Source organism: Pelophylax lessonae, assembly GCF_965119305.1.
Source record: "Pelophylax lessonae genome assembly, chromosome: 6".
Classification (NCBI taxonomy): Eukaryota; Metazoa; Chordata; class Amphibia; order Anura; family Ranidae; genus Pelophylax; species Pelophylax lessonae.
In genome coordinates this window covers 75,273,985-75,297,040 of record NC_138773.1, presented here as the reverse complement: position 1 = coordinate 75,297,040, position 23,056 = coordinate 75,273,985, and the positions used below count along the sequence as shown (strand labels likewise).

The following is a 23,056-nucleotide window of genomic DNA, read 5'->3' as shown; positions in this document are numbered from 1 at the left end:
GTGGCTTTATTCAATCTAGCAATTGGTGAATCCACCACAGGTGGTTCTGTCCATTTCTTAATAAGGGTTTCCTCAAACGGATAACGCCTGTCAATGCGTTTGGAAATATTAAAAGTGCGTTTTGGCAGACGCCATTCTTCATCGATTGGATTGCCAAAACATTTGGGCAATGGAAAAACCTTTGCCACTTTGATGCGCTTTTTAGTCCCAAAAGGGATCTCAGTTTCAGCTATTTCTGATGGAATACCCTGTAACCTTAAAGTCTCTTGAACAGATACAATGAGTGCGTTTACCAACGCTTCCTCTCGGGCTATGGCTGATGCCGAAACATCCTCCTCACTGTCTGAAGAGACAGGACCCGAGACACCAATCCCAGATGAAGTACCTGCAACTGCAGAAATAGGCTCAGAGTCTGAATCCGAGGTTTCAGATAATAAGGGGTTAGGCGGGGGTCGCTTTCTTGCGCCCTGTCCCTGACAAGCCACTTCCACCCGGGACACAAAAGTTTCCATAATGGCTGACAAAGATTCAATTGTCAATGGGGTGCTGGAGGATCCCGCAGACCCCTCGAGGGGATCCGGAGGAGATACATGAGTGGCAGGGTCCATGTTAATACAGGACACTTTTGCCAGCAATAAACAAAAAAACTTTTCTTTTTTTTTTTTTTTTTTTGTGTGTCTCCCCCTAGCGCAATAGCGCCCCTCAGAGTACCTGCTTCTCAACCCAGAGAGAGAGAGAGAGGGACCCCCAAGGCTCACCAACCGATGCAGTGTAGTTTCCAACAAACTGCAGCCAGCGTCTGTCTTACACAGACTGGAAGGAGCTGTTTGCTTTTTCCCGGGCAGAAGGCGTGGCTCCGCCCCCTGTGTACGCCTTCCGGCGTTCCCAGCCCTCCACGAGGAAGCTGGGCTCACAAAACATGGCCGCCCCCATAGAAGAGACATAAGACTCCAAAAACATGGCGGCCGGCGTGACCTGAGGACATACATGCATTCGGTCTACGGCAAAATGGCGGCGGACCGCCGATATCGTCTTCCCAGCACATCCACCTGCACTCTGCTGAGAGGTGACATATGGATCTACAGAGATACACTGCACATAAGGTAGGATTATACCTCCTATGTTTGCTGTAATGTTACAGTCTGCTGGGTAGAGTGTTAGCTCTTGAACCAAGTCCACTTCCCACAACACCTGCTGTATTACAAGGGGGACTTGTAAGTGTCAGATATATACTGACCATATATGGAGGGGCCCATAATATATACTGCCTCATAAATGAGGAAAAAAAGGGAACGTTTTACTCACCATACCGAACCGACAGGCACCCTCTCTTCATAATACCCTCTCCACCGAGGTGGGGGTTTGTGGACGCCTCGACTCTCTGGTCCTGGCGTCCAAGCGAGCTTTTAACTCGCAAAGTTAGTCCCTTTACTGGGACTCCGTCGCGGCCGACTCAGCGCACTGGTCTGCACGCGCTTTTAGGCAGAGACCGGGGTGACCACTGGATTCACATCCAGCCCGTCGCCCGGCCCCGCATACTTACTTGAATATGTCGCGGCCGACCAAGCGCAATGCCTGGTCTGCACGCGCTCGTAGGCCGGCTGGGGTGACCACAAGTGTCGCCCAGTCCGGCATCTTTGCTTGAAGATCTCACAGGAAAAAAACACTGGAGAAAACTACCTAAAAAATGTCTTTTTCTTAAAGAAAAAAAGTCTTGCCAGGACCAAAAGATCCCAGCAAGGAACTTAGGTCCTTACTCCTGACTAGACAGAAAAAAACTGATTCCCTGTAGCAGAGAGAGGGAGGATATACCCTCAGGGACTGCCCCCTAGGGTGGAGCCAGAACGTTTTTGTCATTCTGCCTAGTCCTACTCCTGCGGAGACAACATAACCCAGCTCTTGAGAATCAAGAAGACTACGTCTGTCAATGAGCGATAGAGAAAAAAAAATTCTGGCCAATGAAAAAAAAAAAAAAACGCAGCTTAGGTGAGTTTTTAAAGCCGATTCCCCCTGTCAGGAGAAACAGCTTTTACAATAAGCCATTGTGCATGAGGCCTTAGTATGACACACTTAACACAAACTCTGCTTCTTTATACTCTGTTAGCATAGGAGCCCGGCCCAGCACAGGTTAGGCAAGTCTGCCAGCATTTTTACATACTTGCTTCTCCATATGGTAACTGTATTAAATACAGTTCAATATAGTTGTAATAAATGCAGCAGTGCTATTATTTTGCAAAATTTTAAACAATTGATGAGAAGAGATTACGTACATAGGAAGTACATTGTTTTTAGTAGATGTCAGTAGATGCATAGAAATTGCAAGAAAGTGCAATATAGCACAATCATTATGGAAAAACAGGAATTAGAGTGCATCATAAGCAAATATGACCTTCGGATGGATAGAGATGATATTTTGGGGAGATAAAGATGAGACAGACACACACAACTTTTTTTTTGATCCCCTGCAGATTTTGTAAGCTTGCCCACCTACAAAGAAATTAAGGGTCAATAATTTATATCATAGGTGTATTTGAAATGATAGACAGAATATCAACCAAAAATCCAGAAAAAAAAAAAAAAAAAAAAAAACAATACAAATATTATAAATTGAGTTGCAGTTCAGCGAGTAAAAAAACTGAAATTTCCAGTTGCCAGGAGACAGCCAAGAAACCTTCAAGGGGTTTTAAAGTCAGAAGGTTTTCACCCATTACATACCTGAGCTCGATCTCTATCCAGCGATGTCCACGAGTCCCTCGATCGTCCGGGACTCTCCCTCCTGATTGGCTGAGACAGCAGCAGTGCCAGCAGCTCCCGCTGCTGTCAAGGTCAGTTAGCCAATCAGGAGAGAGAGGGAGCAGGGGGCCGGCCTGCAGCTCAGTGTCTGAATGGACACAGGGAGCTGTGGCTTGGCTCGGGTGCCCCATAGCAAGCTGCTTGCTGTTGGCACTCGACAGGAGGGAGGAGCCAGGAGCAGTAAAGAGGGACTGAAGAGGAGGATCTGAGCCACTCTGTGCAAAACCCAACAAGAACTGAGAAGGAAAGTATAACAGGTTTGTAAAGTCTTTTTTTAAATAACAATCAATCACTTTACAGATCTTCTATCCTCTCGAAATCCTTAAAGAAGAAGAGTGGACCAAAAGTCCTCCTGAGATGTGTGCAAACCTGGTAACCAACTGCAAGAAACGTCTGACCTCTGTGCTTGCCAACAAGGGTTTCTCCACCAAGTCATGTTTTGCTTGGGGATCAAATACTTATTTTACTTAATGAACTGCAACCTAATATAGAACATTCGTGTAATGTTTTTTTTTGGTCGATATCATCTCCCTATTAAAAAAAAAAATAAAAAATACATACACACACACACACACACATATATATATTATATACACATATATACAGATGCGCACACACACATATATATATATATATATTATATATATTATATATATATATATATATATATATATATATATATATATATATATATATATACACACACACATATACATATACACACACACACACACACACACATACATACATACATACATACATACATGCATACAGTGCCTTGCAAAAGTATTCGGCCCTCTGGAACTTTTCAACCTTTTGCCACATTTCAGGCTCCAAACAAAGATATAAAACTAATTTGTGAAGAATCAACAAGTGGGACACAATCATGAAGTGGAACAAAATTTATTGGATATTTCAAACTTTAATAAATAAAAAAACTGAAAAATTGGGCGTGCAAAATTATTCTGCTCCTTTACTCTCAGTGCAGCAAACTCTCTCCAGAAGTTCAGTGAGGATCTCTGAATGATCCAATGTTGACCTAAATGTCTAATGATGATAAATAGAATCCACCTGTGTGTAATCAAGTCTCCGTATAAATGCACCTGCACTGTGATAGTCTCAGAGGTCCGTTTAAAGCGCAGAGAGCATCATGAAGAACAAGGAACACACCAGGCAGGTCCGAGATACTGTTGTAGAGAAGTTTAAAGCCGGATTTGGATACAAAAAGATTTCCCAAGCTTTAATCATCCCAAGGAGCACTGTGCAAGCGATAATATTGAAATGGAAGGAGTATCAGACCACTGCAAATCTACGAAGACCTGGCCGTCCCTCTAAACTTTCAACTCATACAAGGAGAAGACTGATCAGAGATGCAGCCAAGAGGCCCATGATCACTCTGGATGAACTGCAGAGATCTACAGCTGAGGTGGGAGACTCTGTCCATAGGACAACAATCAGTCGTATACTGCACAAATCTGGCCTTTATGGAAGAGTGGCAAGAAGAAAGCCATTTCTTAAAGATATCCATAAAAAGTGTCGTTTAAAGTTTGCCACAAGCCACCTGGGAGACGCACCAAACATGTGGAAGAAGGTGCTCTGGTCAGATGAAACCAAAATCAAACTTTTTGGCAACAATGCAAAATGTTATGTTTGGCGTAAAAGCAACACAGCTCATCACCCTAAACCAGTGTTTCTCAACCTTTTTTCAGCCGAGGCAAACCCCAGTAATTATGGACAGTCTCGAGGCACCCCATCCTAAAAGTTTTACATAATGCAGCAACATCCACACACGTAGGATGTCCAACGTTAGAGGTACAAGTTGGTACTGACTAGTACTTCCAATGTTTCTCTTTTTCCTCAGTTTTTCTTCATCACTCAGCTAATATGACCCCAAAACTTATGGAGAGAAGCAGGGGAGGGTCAAACAAGCATGCTACTCAGGCGACTGACATCCTCCTTATCAACTGATGATGTCATTGGTCATTAGCAGTTCGGCAGCTAGAGGGCCGTAACGGTGCACAATGAAAACCTGTGACTTTGTGTAACGTAAAAGGCAGGCTTCATCCACCCGCTGCCTTGTATACAATTTTTGGGAAATATTTGGGGCATTTTGCTGAGGCACCCCTGAAGAAACCCCAAGGCACACCAGGGTGCCTCGGCACCCTGGTTGAAAAAGGCTGCCCTAAACACACCATCCCCACTGTCAAACATGGCGGTGGCAGCATGGCAGCATGATGGTTTGGGCCTGCTTTTCTTCAGCAGGGACAGGGAAGATGGTTAAAATTGATGGGAAGATGGATGGAGCCAAATACAGGACCATTCTGGAAGAAAACCTGATGGAGTGTGCAAAAGACCTCAGACTGGGACAGAGATTTGTCTTCCAACAAGACAATGATCCAAAACATAAAGCAAAATCTACAATGGAATGGTTCACAAATAAACATATCCAGGTGTTAGAATGGCCAAGTCAAAGTCCAGACCTGAATCCAATCGAGAATCTGTGGAAAGAACTGAAAACTGCTGTTCACAAACGCTCTCCATCCAACCTCACTGAGCTCGAGCTGTTTTGCAAGGAGGAATGGGCAAAAATTTCAGTCTCTCGATGTGCAAAACTGATAGAGACATACCCCAAGCGACTTACAGCTGTAATCGCAGCAAAAGGTGGCGCTACAAAGTATTAACGTAAGGGGGCAGAATAATTTTGCACGCCCAATTTTTCTATTTGTTAAAAAAGTTTGAAATATCCGATAAATTTCGTTCCACTTCATGATTGTCCCACTTGTTGATTCTTCACAAAAAATTACAGTTTTATATCTTTATGTTTGAAGCCTGAAATGTGGCAAAAGTTCGAAAAGTTCAAGGGGGCCGAATACTTAAAGGTACTATTATATATATATATATATATATATATATATATATATATATATATATATATATATATATATATATATATATACACACACACACACACACACACACACACACACACACACACACACACACTGTCCTATACATATTTTGCTCTAATCGTATCCTAGGCATGAATGATCTGGCTCCCTCTTGCCCAGCGGTCACAATAGGCAGAGGGAGGGGGTAACCAGGCACGATGCAGATCCATTACAGAATCATTGCACCATTCGATGAAACCCTGTAATGGGATTAAATACAGTTCGATCATCCCAGAAATAGTTGCCGGCTTTAGAAGTCACTACACATTGCCGCAGCCTGCTAGTGAGGATCGGAAATTCAATACTAGCAATGGTCAGGCTGCTACTCCGCTGTGGCTGAGCGCTAAAAGACCATTCTGTCTTTCTTATACGAAAATAGTTAAACTGGGAAAATATCACCAGAGTATATTGATTGGAAGAGGAATACACAAGTGGTTGAGCACAGTATTTATGGACAGGTCTATATCCAGGGAAAAATGGCTGGAAAATATCTGTGCTTAGACGCAAAAATAAAATAAATCTATACTGTGCAATTATGAGAGTAAAGGTACAGGAGTGCCTAGGCATAGGAAGTACATGGCTATTTTTCATGGAGAAATTCAATGCACAAGTAAAGCAACACTAAAAATAAATTCTAAACGACCCATTAATAAGTGTTACTAAACCCAGGACCTGCATTCCCTATATCTGGTCTCCCACAGTACACAGAACATGGAAATGCCATTATTTTAGTAAATATAAATGGCTAAAATACCTTTTCTTAGCAGTATATAGCAGTCTTGTGACTTGCATCTGTCACTAGTAAAGCTTGTGAGAGGAGTATTCATTTTCCCATTATCCTCTGTCTGGACAGTGCCGATTGGCCCCCTACTTGATCACATGCACCCTCCCAAGAAAAAAAAAAAAAAAAAACTCTTTAGCAATACCCACCAAACTGAGCATGTGCAGTCCAGCCCCTGGCTCTGTAAATATCAGGGAATTTTTTGATAACAGTAAAAGAAGGGGAGGATCAGAGAAGACAGGATCAAACAGACTTTATACACAATGCAAAGGATTAACCCCTTTGGGTTCCACAGTGAGTATAACAAGCATGCTTTACTGTATATACAGACTGATTTTAGTTACTATTGTGGTTTTGGGAATGCTTATAGAGCTTAGAGAGGACATTACAAGGGTGCAGAAAACACAGTAAGAAATGATTTGATGAAAAATTGATTACTGAGCCAATAAGTAGTGTGTATGGAGAATTAAAAAAGGTTGTAAAAGTCAATTTTTTTTTTCCCACTAAACTACAAAAAGATTACCTACCTGCTCTGTCTCTTTACTCCCTCTTCTGGTGCCCTCTGCTTGCCTCTATGTGTACCACCATAGGAGGCAGCTTTCTATGGTGGCACACTTGCGGATGCACTCTTGAGACGGGCTGTGGGCATCCCAAGACACACAGCCCGCCCTGCTCCCTACTCACAGGACTTGACTGACAGCAGCAAGAACCAATGGCTCCCACTGCTCTCAGAGGACTCCCTGTTGGGGCAGGGAAGGAACAGCAACTGGAATTTTGTTTTACCTAAAATGCACTAAGTATGGCCAAAGCGATTTTGGTTGGACTTCTGCTTTGGATCAGAGAACTGCAGCTTGTTTTGCACTCCTGTGATCAGTTTTCAGCTAAGCGCAAGCTAAAGTTCGATGTTGGTTGACATCACAGAGCCGGTCCAGATCCTGACCATATGGTCGGTATATGCCCAGAAGCCTGAATTGGTACCTGGCTCAGCCTCACAGCAATTCTGAGTCAGCCCCTGAGTCAACCCCAACGCCCCCCCCCCCCCCCACAGCCAAGTCCTCCAGTGAGCCGCAGACAGTCTCTGCTCAGAGCGGAGGAGTAGAACTGAGTGATCAGTGGCGTTTGATCGCTCAGTTCCCACTACAGAGCCGTTGGGGACAGATGCAGCATTGGATGGATACTCCTTCCACCTAGGGGAGTATACAATTTTTATTTTTTTTTTAAACACAACTTCAGCTCTAATTGAAGAAAAATTTCCAACAAGCCCATTGGAGAGCAGTCAGTCCTTAGATCGACCACTCTTGAACGGGAACAGCCATGGATGGATTATTCCAATCCATCTATGGCCAGCGTAGGCCCCTTTCACATGGGGCAGACTCCCCCAGGAGTCAGCTTGCTCAGCAGGGAATCTGTCCACTGATCTTGGCTGAGCAGGAGAATGGCTGGTCTGTGTTCGCTCCGCTTACACAGAATGGACACAGACAGCTCTCCTCTATGGGCGGCCCGAATGTAAACAGAACGTTGTCCAATTCCACCCGACTGCCATCCAATCCGCACAATGGACGGGGAAACAAATCCCCATCCCATCTGTTTTTAGCAGATCAGATTGGATGTCAGCAGATGTAAATTGACATGTCAGTTTACGCACGCCACTTCATAAAGGGCAATAAAGGGTCCGATTGGGCAACTCATGTGAAAGGGGCCTTAGGGATATCTTTTAGTGTCACTTATGCCTCGTTTTCACTGAGCGGTACGGTTCGGAACGGTACACCTTGATGAGCCTTGCGTTTCCATCGCCAACAGTACCTCAACAGTGTAGCTCCACCCTGTTTGTACAGTACTAATGTGCTTGATATCCCAACGAAAGGGTCCCAAAAAAGTGGTACGGTACGGTTCGGAATTAGGGAACCATTCACAACTTTTGAAAATGGAAACAGCAAAAATTGCGTACCTTACCGAACCATACCGCTCAGTGGAAACGAGGTATAAAAGTTCTAGATGTTCCAGATCACACAGAAAATCATAAAGCAGCGTCCTTCCTTTCCTGTGGTAGAACGACTATAGAAGTGAATTTGGAGAAATGGTTTTTGACTCACAGATATAACACATCAGACAAAAGAAATCATCAATGAAGCACCCCCTTTGCTAAAATTGCCCTGGTTTTTTATAGGGTGGAGGCACTGGGTATGTCTGATGTTTACTGGCCTCTATCATACCTATTCACTCAAGAGAATCACCCCAAAAGAGATGAAGTTGAGCTAAAGGGCAGAGCCAGCAGACTGATGCTATCAATTCAAAGCAGACAGCGTCGCAGGGTGCAGCTGTTAAGGAGAAGGACAGACTTATCTGGTGTCACAGCGTATGCCAACGTCTTTTAGTTAAGGCACCCTTTAAAAATTCTGCACAATCTCAAGGCCCCCCCATTTTAAAAAATAAAAAAAACTAAACTAATAGCTTTACATAGCGCAGCAACATCTGGACTCCCAACATTAGAGGTGGTTTATTCTTACAAAGCAAATACACCTTTGCACACTTGTGCTGTCTAGTAATCCAATGTTTCTCTTCTGCCACACTGACCCCAGTGCTGATGGAAAGGGACAGAGCAGGCGCACCTGAAGAGCTCCTTCTCAGTCGATAATGTCATGGTTTGTTAGGATGCCGGTGGCAGGTTGTATTGCTGCACAATGAAAACCCATGGCTTTGCGTAACTAAAAAGATTGGCTTCATTCACTTGCCAGCTTGTTGACAATTTTGGGCAATTTGGGCCAATTTTTAATCATTTTACCATGGCAGCAATGAAGAACCCAGAATGCACCCTGGCTGAAAAACGCTGGTGTATGCAATCCACATAAAAATCCAATTAAATTCCTTTACCCATCAACGCCACCTGTGCTTTGTTCGCAACGGTTATTTGATGGATAGAGGAGTGGGGAAAGGCTACACACCTGCCAGTTTTTAGTCTGAGCCCTGTTGGGGATATTACTGTTTACTTCCTGTCCCAGGGACAACAGGAAGCGATAGGAAATCTCCTCAAAATGATGAAATATCCACTCTTAGCTGTCACTGGAACAGTTATCTGCATTAGAAGGTTTCCCTGTCCAATTACTGTATGTTCCAGTGGAAACTTGCATCACTTTCTGTCCTACTGCCAATAGTCATCAGGGCAAAGAGAGGGTTAATAGTTTAAATATTCCTTGCTCTATCTAAAACTAAAACCTTGGGTCCACTTCTGGACCACTGAGTTCCTGCTCACATTCGTAAAAGCGATGGGGTGGCTGTAAAGCCGCCCAGGTCACTTTTAAAGATCAGCCTATCGCCAGCTCTAAAAAAAAACAAATAAAACCCAACAATAATATGGTTGGGGAGGGGAGAACTTCCGCTCCCATCACCTAGGTGGTTGGAGTAGGTATCTGTCAAAACTAGGTACCCACTCCCGTAGAGGCCTTAAAGCGATATTGCACAGAGCAGCCCCCTACCTCCTCCTCTGGGATCCCCCAGGCACTTTCAACTTCTGAGTGTGCCTTCATAGGAAGCCATGTGTTATGGGGGCACTTGTGCAGGCTCGCTCCTGAGCCAGGCTGTATGCATACAAAGTGTAGCTTGGCTCTGCACTCCGCTCTCTCCTCACTGGATTTGATGGCTCCCGCTGCTGTCAGAGCCTTCAGTGAATACAGGAAGAGGGGAGAAGAGCTGCAACAGATAAACACAGCGCTGAACAGGGAATGGACTCAGGGAAGTTTTCAAAGTGACAATCAAAAAATTCCTTTAGTAACAAACAGAATATACTTACCTGCTTTGTGCAGTGGTTTTGCACAGAGCATCCCAGAACCTCCTCTTCTCTTGTCCCTTCTCCTGGTCCTTCCCCTCTGCTCAGTGCCCCCACAGCAAGCTGCTCACTATGGGGCACTCATGCAAGCTTGCTTCCAAGCCTCACGTGTGCCCATAGGACATCCCCCCACATCGGCTGTAATTGACAGCAGTGGGGAATGGCTTCGGCTGTGGTCTTTGAGCCAATGACAAGGCAGAGAGCTGGGAGAGCAGCTGCTCTCATACATATCGCTGAATCGAGATGATGTTTAGGTAAATAGTAAGGGGGGGCGTTTTTTTTTTACTGAAGGTTATTTTACCTTCATGCATTTGACAGGTACCCTTCCCCACTTGTGGGAGATAATGCCGCCCCTCGGAAATTTAGCCCCCCCCACTGCTGGGCCAATTAAGAGAGGGTGATCCATGTGTGAATGGACACACAGAGCCATGGCTTAGGAGCCCCCATTGCAAGCTTCTTGCTCTGTGGGTATTAGGCAGAAAGGAGGGGCCAGGAGCGCCAGCAGGGGACCCAAGAAGAGGAAGATTAGGGTAGCTCTGTGCAAAACCACTGCACAGAGCAGCCAAGTAGAAGCTTGTTTTTTTTATTGACTTTAGGATCACTTTAATGTGGGGGAATCCTTTAAAGCAGAGTTCCACCCAAAAATGGAACTTTCGCTTTAAGGCCCCCTGACATGCCACATTTGGCATGTCTTTTTTTTTGGGGGGGGTACCTAGATTTGACAGGTACCCGCTCGGGCCACCTAGATCCCAGAAGATCGCCCGTCCACTCAGGACACACAGGGCAGGGCAGAACATGCTGCCTTTTTCCTGCACTGGAACACACATGTCCTTATTTAAGGTTAAGAAAAAAAAGAGGGGAAAAAAAAAAATGCACTGGACTGCATCAAAAACGAGCATTGCAGAAAAGCATCTGGAACGCATCCGGACTGTGTTTCTATGGTGTGAACTGGTACTTGTACTTATCTGAGCCCAAGCTCAATCCAGCACTGTGCCAGAGTGCAGCGGCTCTACACTCTTCCTCCTCACTGGGCAGATTGATAGCAGGCAAGAAACACTGCATCCATAAAAGCCTGTGATGAGGGAGCGGAGGGGGATTGGGCCGAGCCCCGCTGTCTGTGTCTGGATGCAGACAGCACGGGTCAGGATAGAGCCCACACGAGTGCCCCCATTGGAAGCAGCTTCCTAAGAGGGATACCGGCTAAAGAGGAAGAGCCAGGAACATCAGTGATGGACCCCAAAAGCGGAGGATCAGGGTTGTTTTAGTGCAAAATGATTGCATAGAGCATGCCAGTATAAAACACACTAATATATATATATATATATATATATATATATATATATATATATATATACATATACACACACACACACACACACACACACACACACACACATATACACAGTGGGTACGGAAAGTATTCAGACCCCCTTAAATTTTTCACTCTGTTATATTGCAGCCATTTGCTAAAATCATTTAAGTTCATTCTTCTTCCTCATGAATGTACACATAGCTCCCCATACTGACAGAAAAACACAGAATTGTTGACATTGTTGCAGATTTATTAAAAAAGAAAAACTGAAATATCACATGGTCCTAAGTATTCAGACCCTTTGCTGTGACACTCATATTTAACTCAGGTGCTTTCCATTTCTTCTGATCATCCTTGAGATGGTTCTACACCTTCATTTGAGCCCAGCTGTGTTTGATTATACTGATTGGACTTGATTAGGAAAGCCACACACCTGTCTATATAAGACCTTCCAGATCACAATGCATGTCAGAGCAAATGAGAATCATGAGGTCAAAGGAACTGCCTGAAGAGCTCAGAGACAGAATTGTGGCAAGGCACAGATCTGGCCAAGGTTACAAAAAGATTTCTGCTGCACTAGTGGCCTCCATAATCCTCAAATGGAAGACGTTTGGGACGACCAGAACCCTTTCTAGAGCCGGCCATCCAGCCAAACTGAGCTATCGGGGGGAGAAGAGCCTTGGTGAGAGAGGTAAAGAAGAACCCAAAGATCACTGTGGCTGAGCTCCAGAGATGCAGTCAGGTGATGGGAGAAAGTTGTAGAAAGTCAACCATCACTGCAGCCCTCCACCAGTCGGGGCTTTATGGCAGAGTGGCCCGACGGAAGCCTCTCCTCAGTGTAAGACACATGAAAGCCCGCATGGAGTTTGTTAAAAAACACCTGAAGGACTCAAAGATGGTGAGAAATAAGATTCTCTGGTCTGATGAGACCAAAATATAACTTTTTGGCCTTAATTCTAAGCAGTATGTGTGGAGAAAACCAGGCACTGCTCATCACCTGTCCAATACAGTCCCAACAGTGAAGCATGGTGGTGGCAGCATCATGCTGTGGGGGTGTTTTTCAGCTGCAGGGACAGGACGACTGGTTGCAATCGAGGGAAAGATAAATGCAGCCAAGTACAGGGATATCCTGGACAAAAACCTTCTCCAGAGTGCTCTGGACCTCAGACTGGGCCGAAGGTTTACCTTCCAACAAGACAATGACCCTAAGCACACAGCTAAAATAACGAAGGAGTGGCTTCACAACAACTCCGTGACTGTTCTTGAATAGCCCAGCCAGAGCCCTGACTTAAACCCAATTGAGCATCTCTGGAGAGACCTAAAAATGGCTGTCCACCAACGTTTACCATCCAACCTGACAGAACTGGAGAGGATCTGCAAGGAGGAATGGCAGAGGATCCCCAAATCCAGGTGTGAAAGACTTGTTGCATCTTTCCCAAAAAGACTCCTGGCTGTATTAGATCAAAAGGGGGCTTCTACTAAATACTGAGCAAAGGGTCTGAATACTTAGGACCATGTGATATTTCAGTTTTTCTTTTTTAATAAATCTGCAACAATGTCAACAATTCTGTGTTTTTCTGTCAGTATGGGGTGCTATGTGTACATTCATGAGGAAGAAGAATGAACCTAAATGATTTTAGCAAATGGCTGCAATATAACAAAGAGTGAAAAATTTAAGGGGGTCTGAATACTTTCCGTACCCACTGTATATATATATATTCACAAACAAGTCCATTCGCATGATTTAAATAAGCTTACAAAAGGAAAAAAACTATCACATCTTATCGGTTTCTCTCCAACGGCTAACCTTTGACCTACAGACAAGGCCTTCTGGCAGATATTACAATAGGTACAACCAAGGCCTGATAGCTGACTATTAGTATGGGGAATCAGTAGACGTTCTTCCACAACTTGTTTACTTCTTTATGGCTATAAAGAGGTCATTGCACAGAATAAGCTCCAAAGTTCTGATTCTGTAAAATTGAATTTGACTTCTGTGAGTCACTCATTAATGGAAGACATGTGAATTCCATTATAAGAAAGCTAAGCCTGCACAAATCAGGACGGCAAATGCTACAAAAACATCATAAGCAATGTTTAAGGCTCCTTTCACACGACCGCTCCGTGTGTCCGCAAATCATCCCTTCCGTTTGCGGATGATTTGCGGACATAATGTAAGTGAATGGCACTGCGGGTGTCAGCGGAATACCATCCGCTGACACCCGATTTTCCTCCTGTCAGTTCTGTTCCGTTTTTAGGAATGGAACAGAACCCCATTTTTCCTTCTGTGTAAAAAACGGAAAGGAAGGAAAATCGGATGTCAGCGGTGTCATCCGCTAACATCCGCAGTGCCATATACTTACATTATGTCCGCATATCATCCGCAAACGGATGGGATGATATGCGGGCACACGGAGCGGATGACACAAATGTCATCCGCTCCGTGGAAGAAAAAAAAAAAAAAGTCCCGCAGCGGACCTTTCACACGGAGCGGCCGTGTGAAAGGAGCCTAACGGCGGTTAAATGTCCATTCCGACCACAACAGATATTGATTTTCAGATCGGTACTAGCCGGGTTGAATCTCCTGCCACCTTCTCACACCTCAGAAACAATGAAGGTAATCTTTAGTGCAACGCTTTGTGTCTCTGCCCCTCCCACAAGGTCATAAAGTTAGGATTCTTAATGCTGGCCAAGGTGATTCCAATTGTACGACTCAACATTTAGGACCAGTTCACGCCACAGGAATGCAGTCTGGATGAGTTTCTGCATACGTGTTTTCCTGCGTTCTGTGCATTTTCCCCTAATTTCTTCAGGCCTGAAAATGCCAGCACAGTACAAATACCCCCCAAATTACCCCTTTTTTCAAAGTAGACAGTCCTGGGTATTTAGTAAGAGGCATGGCGAGTTTTTTGAAGTTTTTATTTTTTTGTCACGATTTGGAAAATAAATAAAAATGTTGTTTTTACATACTGTCACCAGTGCAGTACAGCGTTATCATATATCACTGTGCTATGCTAGGGAATATATATATATATATATATATTTTTTTTAAACACAATATGATTGCTTATACCAATCAATTTCATTGGCATAAGCAACCCATTTTTACTGAATGAAACTGGTTAAAGTGGTTGAAAACCGTAAACCACACTGATAACTTTTACCTATAGGTACTGTAAATATCTCCTAAACTTGCACTGTTTAGGAGATATTTATATTTCATGCAGCCGATGACGTCATCGGTGCATGCGCTCTGAAGGAACAGCCGCCCGTACCGTTTCTTCAGAGCCCTGTGACGGGGAGTGACATCACACGGCTTCCGGCCAGTAGCATAGTCGGAGTCCACAGATCAGGAAGGAAGATGGCTGAAGATGGATTCGACCGCCAGTGGGGACGATGCGGGCTTCGTTTGGAGGTAAAGTGTCACATAATGTGCTAGTATAGTATGTGCACTGATTATCAGCACAGCCCCTATCAGAGATGCCTACAACAGATGCCAGCCAATCAGTGAAGTAGAAAACTTACTAAGGCCCCTTTCACAGATATGGTCCCTTCAGTTCAGTCACGTCAAAATGTATCAGTTTTCCAAACGTTTTCCATCCGTTTGTCGTCCCGTCGTCATCAGTTTGTCGTCCGATTCGTTTTTTTTGACGGATGAAAAATAGGGCATTCATACCTTCAAAAAAACGGACATTGAAGGAAGCGGATGAAAACGGATGATCATCCGTTGTCATCAGTTTTTACATAGAGATACATTGATGTCCGTTTTTCATCCGTCAACGGATGGATGAAAAACGGACAAACGGACCGTATGTGTGAAAGGGGCCTTATTTGCAAAATTCTATAACAGAAATTTAAAAAAGGAGAAAAAAAAAAGATAAAAATGAAAATATGGGTACAGTGCAGCATGGTTTGAGCGCTGAAAGCTGAAAATTGGTCTGGGCAGGAAGGGGGTGAAAGTGCCCGGTATTGAAGTGGCTAATAAAAAAAAAAGAAGAAGTTTTACAATCTCTTTAACTGCCCATTTGTAATCTCCTGCAGAACTGAAACTGAGCTGCTTCTTTGTTCCTGACCGCCTGTAAGGAATAGCAGGGTTTAGTTCTGCTTTAACCACTTCTGGACCGGAAGGTTTTACCCCTTAACCGGTTGCCGACCGCCGCACGACTATATACTGCGGCGGTCAGCCCCGGCCAGGCAGAGTGACGTATCGGTACGTCACTCGCCTGTCACTGACTTGCGAGCCTATCGCGGGCGGGCGCGCGCCCGCCGAGGCGCGCGCCCGCCGCGGCTCCTTCACAGGCAAGTCAGTGCGTGTGACCGGCGGACTCGATGTCCGCCAGTCACACTGCGATCGCTCCTGTGAAGGGAGAAAGACAGAGCGGCTTGTGTAAACAAGCTGCCTGTCAGTTCTCCCTGTGTAAAAGTGAAGATCTGTCCGTTCTACTATGTAGAACGGTTGATCTTTGCTTTTACACCAATAGGAATGTCCCTACACAGTTAGAATCACGCCCCTAGGACACACTTAACCCCTCCCTGTCCAATAAAGTTAACCCCTTCCCTGCCAGTGTCATTTTTGCAGTAACAGTGCATATGTATAGCACTGATTACTGTAGTAATGTCACTGGTAACCCCAAAAGTGTCAAAAATGTCAGTCAAGGGTCCGATCTGTCCGCCGCAATGTCGCAGTACCGAAAAAAAAAAATCGCAGATCGCCGCCATTACGCGTTAAAAAAAAAAAACACCAAAAATGACAAAAATCTTTCTCTTTGTTAGTAAACGCGATAACTTTTGCGCAAACCAATCAAAATACGCTTTTTGCGATTTTTTTTACCAAACATAGGTAGCATAAAACAAATTGGCCGAAAAATGTTAAAAAATTTTGATTTTTACTTTTTTTTTTGGGGAATTTCATATAAAAAAATGTGAAAAATATTGTTATTTTTGCAAAATTTACGCTCTTTTTTTGTTTATAGCGCGTGATCAAAAAATCGCACAGGTGATCAAATACCACCAAAAGAAAGCTCTGTTTGTGGGAAAAAAAGGACGTCAAATTCGTTTAGGTACAGCGTCGCACGACCGCGCAATTGTCCGTTAAAGTCACGCAGTAAAAAAAAAAAAAAAAAAAAAAAAAAAAAAAAAAAAAAAAAAAAAAAAAATCGCAAAAAAAACCCTGGTCCTTTAGCAGCCAAATCCTCCGGGGCTTAAGTGGTTAATGACCAGACCATTTTTTGTGATTTGGCACTGCGTTACTTTAACTGACAATTGCGCGTTTGTGCGGCGCTGCACCCAAATAAAAATTTAGGACCTATTTTTTCCCCACAAATGGATCTTTCTTTTGGTGGTATTTGACCACTCCTGCAATTTTTATTTTTTGCGCTATATAAAAAAAAAAAAGAAAAAAGGGGAGCAACAATTCTGAAAAGGAAAACAAACAATATTTTTCACTTTCTGCTATAGAAATGTATGATCAAAATTTTTTATCAATTTAAGCCAATTTGTATACTGCTACATATTTTTGGTAAAAAAAAAAAATCCCAATAAGCGTATTTTGATTGGTTTGCGCAAAAGTTATTGCGTCTAGAAACTAGGAAAAGATTTGTCATTTTAAATTTTTTTTACTAGTAATGGCGGCAATCTGCAATTTTTTAGCAGGACTGCAAAATTGCAGCGGACAGATCGGACCCCTAACTGACGTTTGACACTTTGGGGGGGGGGGGGGGTGGGGGGACATTAATACAGTAATCAGTGCTAAAAATATGCACTGTTCATGCAATAATGACATTGGAAAGGAAGGGGTTAACCCAGGGGTGCTGAAAGGGTTAAAGGTGAGCCTAGGGGGTGTTGTCTAACTGTAAGGGGATGGGCTTGTGAAATCAATTCCTAAATAGGAGGATCACAGGCGCTCTGTGCCGATTCCTGAGAGAACAACGGTCTGCTGTGTTTACATCAGCAGACCGCCATTCTTCCTTCATTGGGAGCGATCGTGGATGGCCGGTGGCAACCGCCGACCCCATGGATCGGCTTCCCCCCCTGGCTCCCCCCATACAGGTACGGCGATTCACGGGAACCTGACACCGTATAACTGCGGCGGCTGGTCGGCAAGTGGTTAAAAAAAGGCACAGTTCACCTTTTCTAGAAAATAGACTTTGCAGTCAAGGGGCCCCAAAAGGTATTAAGCCTCGGTTTCCACGAGTGCGGCTACGAAGTCGTGCTACTTCTAGCACGACTTCGTAGCAAAAGTAAACCGCGGCTTCAATTAGACTTGTCCCTCATATATAGAGGGAAGTCGCGCTGAAAAGTAGTACACGATTTACTTTTGAGGTCGCGGCAACTGAAGCCGCGGTAGTGGAAACAGGCCCCATTGAAAACAATGGGTTTTGACTTGCTGTGCGACTTGACATGTGTCAAGTCGCACCGCAAGTCGCACTAGTGGAAACCAAGCCTAAAAACTGTGCAGCTTCGTAAAATGTTTTTTTTATGGTCATAGATGCACAAGCAGCCTGGGGGGTACAGGGGGGTCCCACACGAGCATTTAAAGTGGGTTTATGGGGTATGTAGTCCTGAGGAGCAGGAACAAAGGCAAAAGAAGTTCCTGGACTTTTCCCTAAATTCCTTTTCATCTTCCTTACCCACTTGCCAACCAGCCGCCGTAGTCTTACTGTGGCAGATCGGCTCTGTTACGCAAAATGATGTACCTGTATGTCACTTCGTGCAACAGATAGTGGGGGCGTGCACGCGCAGATTGGCCAATCAGCGGGTCCAGTGGACGTGATGGGAAAGGTAAATCAATTTTATTTGGGTACAGCGTCGCATGACTGTGCAATTGTCAGTTAAAGTAACGCAGTGCCGTATCGCAAAAAAAAAAATGGCCTGGTCATTAAGGGGGTAAATCCTTCCGGTCCTTAAGTGGTTAAAGTGATTGTAAAGTCTAATTTTTCTTTGGTTAAAAATACCAAACATGTTATACTTTCCTGGTTGTGGTTTTGCAGAGTGGCTCGGATCCTCTTCTGGGCTCCCGTTTCTCTGCTCCTGTCCCCTCCCTCTTGTCGGGTGCCACCACAGCCAGCAGCTTGCTATGGGGGCACCTGAGCCAGGTCACAGCTCCCTGTGTCTATTCAGACACTGAGCTGCGGTCTGGGCTCATCCCTTCTCCTGACTGGCTCACTGAATTTGATTGACAGCAGCAGGAGCCAATGGCGCCACGCTGTCGTCTCAGCCAATCCTAACACAGCCGCGTGTACACACCACGTCCTCGCTAACACAGCCGCGTGTACACACCACGTCCTCGCTAACACAGCCGCGTGTACACACCACGTCCTCGCTAACACAGCCGCGTGTACACACCACGTCCTCGCTAACACAGCCGCGTGTACACACCACGTCCTCGCTAACACAGCCGCGTGTACACACCACGTCCTCGCTAACACAGCCGCGTGTACACACCACGTCCTCGCTAACACAGCCGCGTGTACACACCGCGTCTCCGCTAACACCCACTGCGGGATGAATGGGGCTCCCAATTCATGGGAGACTTTACTGACAGCAAAATGTTCACATACACAGAAGTCACTATTTATTCCACACAATGTACACCCCATATACACTATATATTCCACACACCCCGCATTTACACTAGATAAACACACACACACACACACACACACACACTATACACCCCATATATACCACACACACACACTAATACACACACACTATACAGTATATATTACACACACACCATTTACACCCCATATACAATATATATACCACACACAATATACACCCCATATACACTATATATTTCACACACTATACACCCCATATAGTAAACTCCACACACACACCCCATATACACTATATACCACACACACACTATACACCCCATATACAGTAAATATTACACACTAATATATATATATATATTCCACAGACACAATTTACACTATATATTCCACACACAATATACACCCCATATACAGTATATATTCCACACACAATATACAGTACACCTAATATACACTTTATATTCCACAGACAATATACACCCCAGGGATAGTCTACACCAGCCTTTTTCAACCAGGGTGCCTTCTGGATTCTTCGGGGGCGCCTTGAAAAATGCTTAGAAACTGAATTGCCAAAAAAACGTCAACAAGCCAGCAAACAGGTTTATATTGTGTGGGATTACGACCCTGTGCACTGTGGGGGCCATGCATCCTAAACTAATACCATCATTGGTTAATAAGAAGGTAGGGTGCCTGTATAGTATCCTTGTTTACCCATCTCCTGCCCTCACCACCAGCACCGGGGTCATTGTAGCTGAGTGAGGGAGAAGAGAAACGCTAGAATAGCAGTCAGTATCAGTGTATGGGTATATGTGCTTTGTAAGAATAAATCGCATCGCATGCTGAGTGTCCTACCTGTGTGGATGCTGCTGTAATATGTAAAACTATTCATTTCATCTTCTACATTATAGAATGAGGTGTCTGGAGATTGTGCAGAATTCCAAAAAGTGCCTTGCCTGAAAAACATATACAGTATACACATATACAGTATACACCTAGAGCAGGGATTCCCAACCAGGATTCCTCCTGAGGTTGCTGGGGGTTCCCTGAGCAATTTCTGCCTCTCAGATCATTTCCCAATGACACCATTGATGTTTTTAGCTATCTGTGTATATATACACCCCCCAGGGATAGTATACCTCCCCATATACACCCCCCAGGGATAGTAGGGATAGTATACCTCCCCATATACAGTATACACTCAGGGATAGTATACCTCCCCATATACACCCCAGGGATAGTATACCTCCCCATATACACCCCAGGGATAGTATACCTCCCATATACACCCCCCAGGGATAGTAGGGATAGTATACCTCCCCATATACAGTATACACTCAGGGATAGTATACCTCCCCATATACACCCCAGGGATAGTATACCTCCCCATATACACCCCAGGGATAGTATACCTCCCATATACACCCCAGGGATAGTATACCTCCCATATACACCCCCCAGGGATAGTATACCTCCCCATATACAATATACACCCCAGGGATAGTATACCTCCCCATATAGAGTATACACTCAGGGATAGTATACCTCCCCATATACACCCCCAGGGATAGTATACCTCCCCAAATACACCCCCAGGGATAGTATACCTCCCCATATACAGTATACACTCAGGGATAGTATACCTCCCCATATACACCCCCAGGGATAGTATACCTCCCCATATACACCCCCAGGGATAGTATACCTCCCCATATACACCCCAGGGATAGTATACCTCCCTATATACACCCCCAGGGATAGTATACCTCCCCATATACACCCCAGGGATAGTATACCTCCCCATATACACCCCCAGGGATAGTATACCTCCCCATATACACCCCCAGGGATAGTATACCTCCCCATATACACCCCCAGGGATAGTATACCTCCCCATATACACCCCAGGGATAGTATACCTCCCTATATACACCCCCAGGGATAGTATACCTCCCCATATACACCCCAGGGATAGTATACCTCCCCATATACACCCCCAGGGATAGTATACCTCCCCATATACACCCCCAGGGATAGTATACCTCCCCATATACACCCCCAGGGATAGTATACCTCCCCATATACACCCCCAGGGATAGTATACCTCCCCAAATACACCCCCAGGGATAGTATACCTCCCCATATACAGTATACACTCAGGGATAGTATACCTCCCCATATACACCCCCAGGGATAGTATACCTCCCCATATACACCCCCAGGGATAGTATACCTCCCCATATACACCCCCAGGGATAGTATACCTCCCCATATACACCCCAGGGATAGTATACCTCCCTATATACACCCCCAGGGATAGTATACCTCCCCATATACACCCCCAGGGATAGTATACCTCCCCATATACACCCCCAGGGATAGTATACCTCCCCATATACACCCCAGGGATAGTATACCTCCCTATATACACCCCAGGGATAGTATACCTCCCTATATACACCCCCAGGGATAGTATACCTCCCTATATACACTCCCAGGGATAGTATACCTCCCCATATACACCCCCATGGATAGTATACCTCCCTATATACACCCCCAGGGATAATATACCTCCCTATATACACCCCCAGGGATAGTATACCTCCCTATATACACCCCCAGGGATAGTATACCTCCCTATATACACCCCCAGGGATAGTATACCTCCCTATATACACTCCCAGGGATAGTATACCTCCCCATATACACCCCCATGGATAGTATACCTCCCCATATACACCCCCATGGATAGTATACCTCCCTATATACACCCCCAGGGATAGTATACCTCCCTATATACACCCCCAGGGATAGTATACCTCCCTATATACACCCCCAGGGATAGTATACCTCCCTATATACACCCCCAGGGATAGTATACCTCCCTATATACACCCAGGGATAGTATACCTCCCTATATACACCCCCAGGGATAGTATACCTCCCTATATACACCCCCAGGGATAGTATACCTCCCTATATACACCCCCAGGGATAGTATACCTCTCATATATACACCCAGGGATAGTATACCTCCCTATATACACCCCCAGGGATAGTATACCTCCCTATATACACCCCCAGGGATAGTATACCTCCCTATATACACTCCCAGGGATAGTATACCTCCCCATATACACCCCCATGGATAGTATACCTCCCCATATACACCCCCATGGATAGTATACCTCCCTATATACACCCCCAGGGATAGTATACCTCCCTATATACACCCCCAGGGATAGTATACCTCCCCATATACAGTATACCTCTCATATATACACCCAGGGATAGTATACCTCCCTATATACACCCAGGGATAGTATACCTCCCTATATACACCCCCAGGGATAGTATACCTCCATATATACACCCAGGGATGGTATACCTCCATATATACACCCAGGGATGGTATACCTCCCCATATTCCTTCACATCCCCTAGGAATTGTATCCCCGTGTATATTGTGTTTCCTGCACACCTTTCCCGGGTACACAGACCCCCACCCCCTTCCCATACCTGATACACAGCGGCCTCCCCCAGCTTCTTTCCCCTCTATAGGCTGATCACCGCTCTGCTATTCCGTCTTCACTTATACCGCCCCCTCCTCTCTCCTCACTGACAACTACAGGCCACGCCCCTCACGTAACACAGCGCCTGCCATTCATTCAGGAAAGCCCCGCCCCTCACCTACCTACCCTATATGGAGTGAGTGGCTCTGAGCTGTCAATCAACCACGTGGCCCTGCCTCTACATTGCTCCACACCTCCATTGTATTTCAAGCTGTCAGGCAGCGGATTGTCCCGCCCACCCAGCGCCTCGAGACCAAGTCCGCTA

General features: G+C 45.0%; 1 protein-coding gene across 2 annotated transcripts in view; it reads right to left on the bottom strand.

The window, feature by feature from the left end:
* Nucleotides 1–22,823, bottom strand: part of TBC1D24 (TBC1 domain family member 24) — a 107,314-nt gene extending 84,491 nt beyond the window's left edge. For both annotated transcript variants that reach the window (XM_082260023.1, XM_082260024.1), the window contains exon 1: nucleotides 22,739–22,823. The gene's annotated coding sequence lies outside the window, so the exon portion shown is untranslated. The remainder of the gene's footprint in view (nucleotides 1–22,738) is intronic.
* Nucleotides 22,824–23,056: the final 233 nt, after the last annotated feature.